The following is an 8,892-nucleotide window of genomic DNA, read 5'->3' as shown; positions in this document are numbered from 1 at the left end:
TAATGATGAAGAGAATGATAATGTTGCCTCCTTAAAAACTAAGGGGGAAATGATTTTTAAAGCTCTTCATAAAAATAAAATTGCTCGTTCCAACTTCATGGAAATAATGTCCATTGCCATTGATGGCAAGAAATACATTAAGGAGTTGGAATCTCATCTAGAGGAGCATGAGGCCACCATTGATAAAATGGAAGGTCATGGGCGTGATTACGCTAATGAGATTGCGGACCTCTCTCAAGCTCTTGAACTTGAACAAACCACCAAGGAATCTCTTGAGGAGACTTTTGCTCTAGAATTGTCTAGAGTGAAGGAATCTACTGATAGAGCTCTTAAGGTGGCCAATGTTTTTTAAACTAAAAATGCTAAGCTTGAAGTTGCTCATGCTAGACTCCTCGAGGATTTTGAGCACCTCGAAAATGGCTCAAGGGTCATCAGGGGTGAGCTCATCAAACTCACCGAGTCTCATGCTCAACTTGAAGCTTCTTATTTAAAAGAGCTTGCCAAGTTTCCTTCTCCTCTTGTTGTTAATGATGATGCTTGTGGTACTAATTCTATTACTTGTGAAGCATCCATTTCGAAGGAGAATGTTGAGCTACGGGCTCAACTTGAGGTGCTATCTTGCAATTATGGGAAATTGGAAGAAAGTCATGAAAATATCTCAAGCTCTCATGATGATCTTCTAGTATCCCATAGTGTGCTAAAGATAGCTCATGAGGCCATGATTGCTAAGGTAACATCTAGTGAGCCTCATGTGGATACTAGCACTACTTCTAGTCAAAATAGTATATTGCCATGTGCTAGTCCTTGTAATTCATCTACTCACAATGTTGGTACATCTTGTGATGAATTGCTTTCCTTGCCTTGTTGCTCTAACGATGAAGCTTATACTTCTTCTAGTACTTGTGTTGAGACTAACCATGTAGAGGAAATCAAAGAGCTCAAGGCCCAAGTCACTTCTTTGAAGAAAGACTTGGAAAAGTGTCATGAAGGGAAATCCATACTCAACAATATCTTGAGTGTGCAAAAATCCCCCAATGACAAAGGTGGACTTGGATTCAACTCCAATAAGAAGAAGAAGTCCAACATGAACAAAAAGAAGGGCCAAGAACAAGTCAAGAATTCGGCCAAGATTGTTTGCTTCAAGTGCAAAATAGAAGGGCATCATGTTAGATCTTGCCCATTGAATAAGAAGGCCATTAGTGTCAAGCAACAAGGGAAGAGGGCACACGTTCAATCTCATGCTCAACATCAAGTTGAAGAAAGGCCTCTTCCCAAGAAGACTCAAGTTAATGCTTCTCAAATTGAGAAATCAAGTGAGAAGAAAGTGAAGAGTAGACGTTGCTACTTATGTCGTGAGAAAGGTCACGTCGCTTCTTCATGCACTGGTGGTAACTTATCCAACCCAATTATTATTGATGATATCTATTCTCTTGGTAAGGATAAGGTTGGAAATGTGTTTGCCAAGTTTGTTGGTACTCAAAGTGGTGTCAAGCAAAGAACCATTTGGGTAGCCAAACCTATTGTGACTAACCTCTTAGGACCCAACTTGGTTGGGGACCAACAAGCTCAAACTTGATCAATAGGTGTTGTTGGAGGGCACTGGAGACTTGGCTACATTATGAAGAATTAAGGGGACTTCATCACTCTTATTGTATCAAGCCAAGTCAATTGATTCATCAAGTTTATATCTTATATCCAATGTGTCTCCTTGCGGTAACTTGTACTTAAATTGTTTACATTGAAAGTTACTTGCCCCTTTGCATGTTTTGGTTTTGTTCCTTGCATGTGTTTGTATATGACGTGTCTCCAAATTACCATTGTGTATGTTGGTTTGCACATCATGTACTTATGTGTTGTTCGTTGAGCCTTAGTGCATCTTGTTTATTTCTTAGTTGGCTCTTGTGAGAGATTAATGGAATATCCATTATGGGGGAGTGGTGTGCTTTGTGCACCTCACAATCCTATAAATGTGTGCACATGAGTAATACCATCTAGTAATGGTATTTCAAGATTATCTAGTCGCTAGGTGGTATATCTCTCATGGGAAATTCAAATTCTAAAAATTCCATTGATTATCTCGTGTTGGATCCTCTTATTGCCTCTTGTTAAGTTTTCTTCATTGGTATCACATTATGGGGGAGCAATATGCTATGGATATTACTAGCCTAGAAAATGTGTACATTTGAGATGTTGTCACCTAGTGTTGATATTGTAGATTATCTTGTTCCTAGGTGGCATGTTAGCTCTACAAGTTTCAATTTGCTTGTGTGTGGTGTGAAGATGATGTTGGATATCCTTGCTATCTACCACCGGGAATTCTTTCCATCTACTTCTTGTCTTTCGACAATTGGTAGTCATTTATGTGTGGTAGAATTTATTGATCATCTTTACATTGGCTTTTGTTTTACTTGCCTTTTCTCTTTCCAAGGTTTGTGTCAACTCTCGTTGTCTTCCATACCACTTGTGGATCTTGTTTATTTCTTGTTCTTGTCTAGTGTTTTCTAGATATAGTGAAAGCAGTGATCCCACCTTGTGCATTTTGTATTCAAATACAAATCCTATATAATGCACAACTCGTGGGGGAGCTATTGTTTTTCTTCACTATTCTTGTGATCCTTATCAAGTGTGTTTTGGTGGAAGGCAAGCCATTTCTTTTTGGTACTTTGTGCCATCATGAAACTTCGTTGACAGCTTGGTATGTTTGGAACCATCCTCTCTTTGGGAGTTTGACATCTTTAATTTAGTGTGTATCAATGGATATCTCATTCCTTGATGTATCTTTAATGATATCTTCCAAGTTATGATTTCTCCATTTGGTATCCTTTTCACTTGGCATTTCTTTGTCTTTTGGTTTCGGGTTTTGAAAGTCTTGAGCATGCATGTTTACTTCATGTATTTCATTTGGCATGCTTTCTTTCTTTGACTCAATATATAGGGGAAACTCCACCTACTCTCAATTTGGATGAGATGTGCATGAAATTCATTTTCATATCTATATGCACATATTTATGTGGAGTTTGTCCTATGTATTGGTGTTTCTAACTATTTGGTCCCGATGAGTTTGGGTACCGTTTAGTTTATGTTGTTCTTCTAGGAACATTTGGAGATGCATTGGATGCTTGGCTCACTCACAAGGAAGGTGTTGTCACAATGTGCATATTGGAGTCAAGCTAGGATGATCAATGAACTACTATCTACCTTCAATTGGTATCTACTACATCCTTCCAATGATATCTCGGTAACAAGTATCTATTCATGCTTTCCCTTCTTGTATTCAACCTTGTGTAGGTTGTATCTTGGCATGATATTCATTTCATATCTTGTGATACTTGTTTCCTTTCTCAAAGCATCACAACAATGATCTCATGTTGCTAGTTGTGATGTCTTTGATGGTTGTGTGGTAGGAATTTGTTTATATACAATAAGACCATATCTAGCCAAGTGCTATGCTTTCAAGCAAATATCTTATTGGTATATTTATGACTTCCTTGTGGATATCTTGTTCCTTCGTGTTGTAACTATTTCGAGTGTACATCCTTCTTTGTAGATATATATCGTCATGAATTTGTCTACCTAGAACCTTATACACTTGAGAGAAATTACATCTCTAGTTGATATCCTCTCTTTCACGTCCACCCTGTCTTTCTTATGTTATTTCTTTGGTGGCTCCGTGAAAGCTTTTGCCTTGAGTGCATGTTCTCTATCGTTGCATCTTGTTGCACTCGTGTGTGGTGAAGATTTTTTTCTTCATGCTTATCTCTACGAGGCTTTTGCCATCTTATTTGGTATCCCTCGTCTTGATGAGGCTTTCATCTTCTATCTTCACCATGGGTTGTCACAAGCATAGGTTCTTTATATGCTTATTAGTGACCTTGTGAACCCGTTTGCTAGTTGTGTGTGGGAATGACATGCCTTGCACCGTGTATCTCATTCTTTCAAGACTATTTTGATGCGTAATGCCCATCCGTACATTAGTCTTCTCTAGTGCATTGCCTTGACTCACACACAACATTTTGGTTGAGCCTATTCTTAAGTTGCCTCTTTTACTTGTTGCTCAACCATGTGCTTGTTGCAAGCGCTAGGCTTTGTTTCCTATATTATCACTTGCACTGGATGTAATTTTCTATTGATTTTGGGGGAGCTATGATCCTATTTTGTGCACTTTGTATCCAAATACAAATATTCTTATGTGTGCACAAATCATGGGGAGCTTCTCTAGCTTATTTAGAACACTCCTCCGCTCTTATCATAATATCCTTTATTCATGTGGCTCGTAGGATCATTGGCCTAGTTGGTTCAATTGGTATCTTTTGATAGCTTACTTCAAATGGTATCTTTTGATTGCTTGATTGCTTGTTTTCTCTCTTTGATTATGTCTTTGTGGCATATCTTCCTTTTGCAATCTTTGGGCCTCAATATAGTTTGTCTTCATCCAAGTATTTACCGTTGGATATGTGTATTGCATTCCACTCTCTTGTTGAGAAATACACAATTTATGGACGAACACATTTTATATTGGCCTTCTAAGCTTTTAGCCCATTTTGGCAATCGATGCCAATGGGGGAGAAGTTTCGGAGAGTTTTGTGGAGAAGTTTAGAGAGTTGTCTCCTCTTGCTTTGGTTTTGTTCCTTAGCATTTGCATCTCATTCGCATGCACTATTGGTTGTTGCATTGCATGGTGATGCATAATTCCTTGCATAAACTCTCTTGAAAGTGATTGTCATCAATTACCAAAATGGGGGAGATTGAAAGAACATGCGGTGCCCCCATGTTTGGTTTTGGCAATTGATGACAATCTCTATGGACTAATGGTTGCCTTGAGTTATATTTGAAGGGTTTGTCCATAGGTTTTTCTTGGAGTCCATTTGTTGGTTTCAAGGAGAGTTTGTGATGACCGTGGTGCTATTAAGGAATTATCCAAAGATCGGTCGTTGAGCTTATTGCAAGCATGTCTTGAAGAAGAAGATTGAGTGGTCATTCATGTTTACCTTCAAGACATCATCCAAATGAAGAGAGTTGGAAAGATTCAAGGTTGATCTAGACTAAGTACAGAGAGTGATTCAAGTTGATCAACACACAAAGCGCACAAGTTGTACCGAGAGGGACCAAGTGTTCCCATGGTATGGTAAGCATTGTCCATTAAGCTTTGTGTACTAACCCATGGTCTACGTGAGAGTTCTTTGTGGGGTTAGGTATGTTTCCATGGTCTTGCGTCAAGAGGAAGATCCCATACAACCCATGGAGGATGACATCAAGTGGTGATCGTCATCAAGTTTGCAGTGTGCAAGTTCAAGTGGAGCAACATGAAGAGTGGCTCACCCATAATGGAGTATGGGGGAGCAATCAAGTTTTAATCTTGCAATCCATTGTGGTGTCTATGGACTTGTGAAGATGTGCTGAAGAGTCGCTCACCCATAGTGGACTGTGGGGGAGCAATCATCTAGTCTTCATCGAGCCAACACAATCAAGAAAGGTGGTCCAACTTGAGGGAGTCAAGATCGTCATCATCTAGCTCAAGTGGACCATGTTCAAGCAAAGGTTTGCCCTTGATAGGTTTTCTATTTTACCGGTCTCGTGGTGGTAGTTGGGAGACCGGATTATAGGATCGTTTGTTGTACTATCAAGGGGGGCTCTCAAGTTGGTAGCTTGATTGTATCGTTAGTAGAGAGCTCAAACCATTGCATCCTTGCATCATGTTTCTTGGTTCTTGTTTGGTTCTCTTTGTGAGTCTTAGAGCTTATGGTCATCTTGATGACAATCTTGAGTTCATCGAAAATGGAGTCCGCATGCGTCTTCTATGATGTTTTCGGTGTTGGAGGTTTTACCGGTCTTATCCAAGGAAGGGTTCTCACCATTTTCTTATGGGCCTTTTCTCATTTTCTTCTTATTGATATTTCTTTCAAGATTGTGTTAGCCCTTGTTGCTAGCTTTCCAAAAAACTTGGTTTCATCGAATTCGGAGCTCGTATGCGAAAGTTGTGGCTGTTTTGATATTGCCTGTTTTACATAGAGAGGTTGTACCGCCCCGTAGAGAGGTTGTACCGGTTGACCGGTACAACCGGTGTTTGGAGCGGTTGTACCGCTCCAGAATTGGTCCGGAGGTTGTACCGGCCATGTACCGCTCTACCACCGGACTAGTTTCTGTTTTGAAGCGGTTCTTGGGCGGTTGTTGACCGGTTTAACCGGTACTACCGGTTCCCCAGGCTGTTGTACCACTTAGAGCTTTTCCCAGGTTGGTTTTTCCTCTGCTTTGGCCGGTTGTATCGGTTCGTGCACCGGTTGTACCGGTCCTACAGTTTTCTGCACATAACGGGCAGATTCGTGGGGACCTATTTAAGGGGGTCTTCTTCCCCAATGGTTCCCCATCTCTTGAGCTCGTTTTTGCCCCCATTGTTGACCTTCTTTGAGCTTGCTAACTCTCACTCCCTCCATGGATTCTTGCTAGTTTTTGAGGGAAAAGAGAGAGGAGATCTAGATCCACATTTCCACCAATCACTTTCTCCTCTATGTGAGGGGAACCCCTTGGATCTAGTTCTTGGAGTTCTTGGTGTTCTCCTTCTTGTTCTTCCTCTCATTTTCCTCCCTAGCATTAGTTGCTTCGGTGGGATTTGAGAGAGAAGGACTTGGGCACTCCGTGTGCCCTTGCCATTGCATTTGGTGCATCGGTTTGAGTTCTCCACGGTGATACGTGGAAGTTACAAGTTGAGAAGCTTATTACTCTTGGGTGCTTGGTGCCCTTGAGCTTGTTCCTCTTGGGTGCTTGGGCGCCCTAGACGGTTGGTGGTGTTCAGAGCTCACTCATTGTGGTGTAAAGCTCCGGGCAAGCATTGGGGTCTCCAATTAGGTTGTGGAGATCGCCCCGAGCAATTTGACGGGTACCGGTGACCGCCCCCAAGGGTTGCCAAAGTGTACGGGTTCGGTGACCGCCCCCAAGGGTCACCATTTGTATGGTTCGGTGACCGCCCTCAAGGGTCCCTTAGTGGAATCACGACATCTTGCATTGTGCGAGGGCGTGAGGAGATTATGGTGGCCCTAGTGGTTTCTTGGGGAGCATTGTGCCTCCACACCGCTCCAGACGGAGATTAGCATCCGCAAGGGTGTGAACTTCGAGATGCATCGTCGTCTCCGCGTGCCTCGGTTATCTCTTACCCGAGCCCTTTACTTATGCACTTTACTTTGTGATAGCCATTTTGTTCGTTGTCATATATCTTGCTATCACATAGTTTCTTACCTTGCTTAGCATAAGTTGTTGGTGCACATCGGTGAGCCTAGTTGTTGTAGGTTTTGTGCTTGACAAATTAACCGCTAGGTTTATTCCGCATTTGTTCAAGCCTCTACCGTAACTATTTTAAAACGCCTATTCACCCCCCCCCTCTAGGCGACATCCACGATCTTTCACCAAGTGACTCAAAGAATAGAGTTATGCTCCCCGGCAATGGCGCCACAAAATAGTCTTGATAACCCACAAGTATAGGGGATCGCAACAGTTTTCGAGGGTAGAGTATTCAACCCAAATTTATTGATTCAACACAAGGGGAGCCAAAGAATATTCTCAAGTATTAGCAGTTGAGTTGTCAATTCAACCACACCTGGATAACTTAGTATCTGCAGCAAAGTATTTAGTAGCAAAGTAGTATGGAAGTAACGGTAATAGTAGCAAAAGTAACAGTAGCAGTTTTGTAGTAATTGTAACAGTGGCAACGGTAAAGTAAATAAGCAAAGAGCAATATGTGTAAATCTCGTAGGCATTGGATCAGTGATGGATAATTATGTCGGATGCGAATCCTCATGTAATAGTTATAACATAGGGTGACACAGAACTAGCTCCAGTTCATCAATGTAATGTAGGCATGTATTCCGAATATAGTCATATGTGCTTATGGAAAAGAACTTGCATGACATCTTTTGTCCTACCCTCCCGTGCCAGCGGGGTCCTATTGGAAACTAAGGGATATTAAGGCCTCCTTTTAATAGAGTACCGGACCAAAGCATTAACACTTAGTGAATACATGAACTCCTCAAACTACGGTCATCTCCGGTAAGTATCCCAATTATTGCCACTTCGGGGTTAACGGATCATAACACATAATAGGTGACTATAGACTTGCAAGATTGGATCAAGAACTCACATATATTCATGAAAACATAATAGGTTCAGATCTGAAATCATGGCACTCAGGCCCTAGTGACAAGCATTAAGCATAGCGAAGTCATAGCAACATCAATCTCAGAACATAGTGGATACTAGGGATCAAACCCTAACAAAACTAACTTGATTACATGCTAAATCCCATCCAACCCATCACCGTCTAGTAAGCCTACGATGGAATTACTCATGCACAGCAGTGAGCATCATGAAATTGGTGATGGAGGATGGTTGATGATGACGACGGCGACGAATCCCCCTCTCCGAAGCCCCGAACGGACTCCAGATCAGCCCTCCCGAGAAAGATTAGGGCTTGGCGGCGGCTCTGTATCATAAAACGCGATGAATCTTTCTCTCTGATTTTTTCTCCGCGAACGTGAATATATGGAGTTGGAGTTGAGGTCGGTGGAGGTCCAGGGGGCCCAGGAGGTAGGGGCGCGCCCCCCACCCTCGTGGATAGGGTGTGGGCCCCCCAAGTGCTGATTCTTTCACCGGTATTTTTATTAATTCCAAAAGGTTGCTCCATGGATTTTCAGGTCATTCTGAGAACTTTTATTTTTGCACAAAAATAACACCATGGCAGTCCTGCTGAAAACAACATCAGTCCGGGTTAGTTCCATTCAAATCATGCAAGTTAGAGTCCAAAACAAGGGCAGAAGTGTTTGGAAAAGTAGATACGACAGAGACGTATCATGGGTGAACAAGGACGAATCCTTATCCCTTTATAAAGGTAGTAAAAGTCATGCA

This window comes from Triticum dicoccoides, chromosome 3B (genome assembly GCF_002162155.2).
Source record: "Triticum dicoccoides isolate Atlit2015 ecotype Zavitan chromosome 3B, WEW_v2.0, whole genome shotgun sequence".
Taxonomy (NCBI): domain Eukaryota; kingdom Viridiplantae; phylum Streptophyta; class Magnoliopsida; order Poales; family Poaceae; genus Triticum; species Triticum dicoccoides.
The sequence above is the reverse complement of the archived record's forward strand: the minus strand, read 5'-3'. Positions refer to the sequence as shown.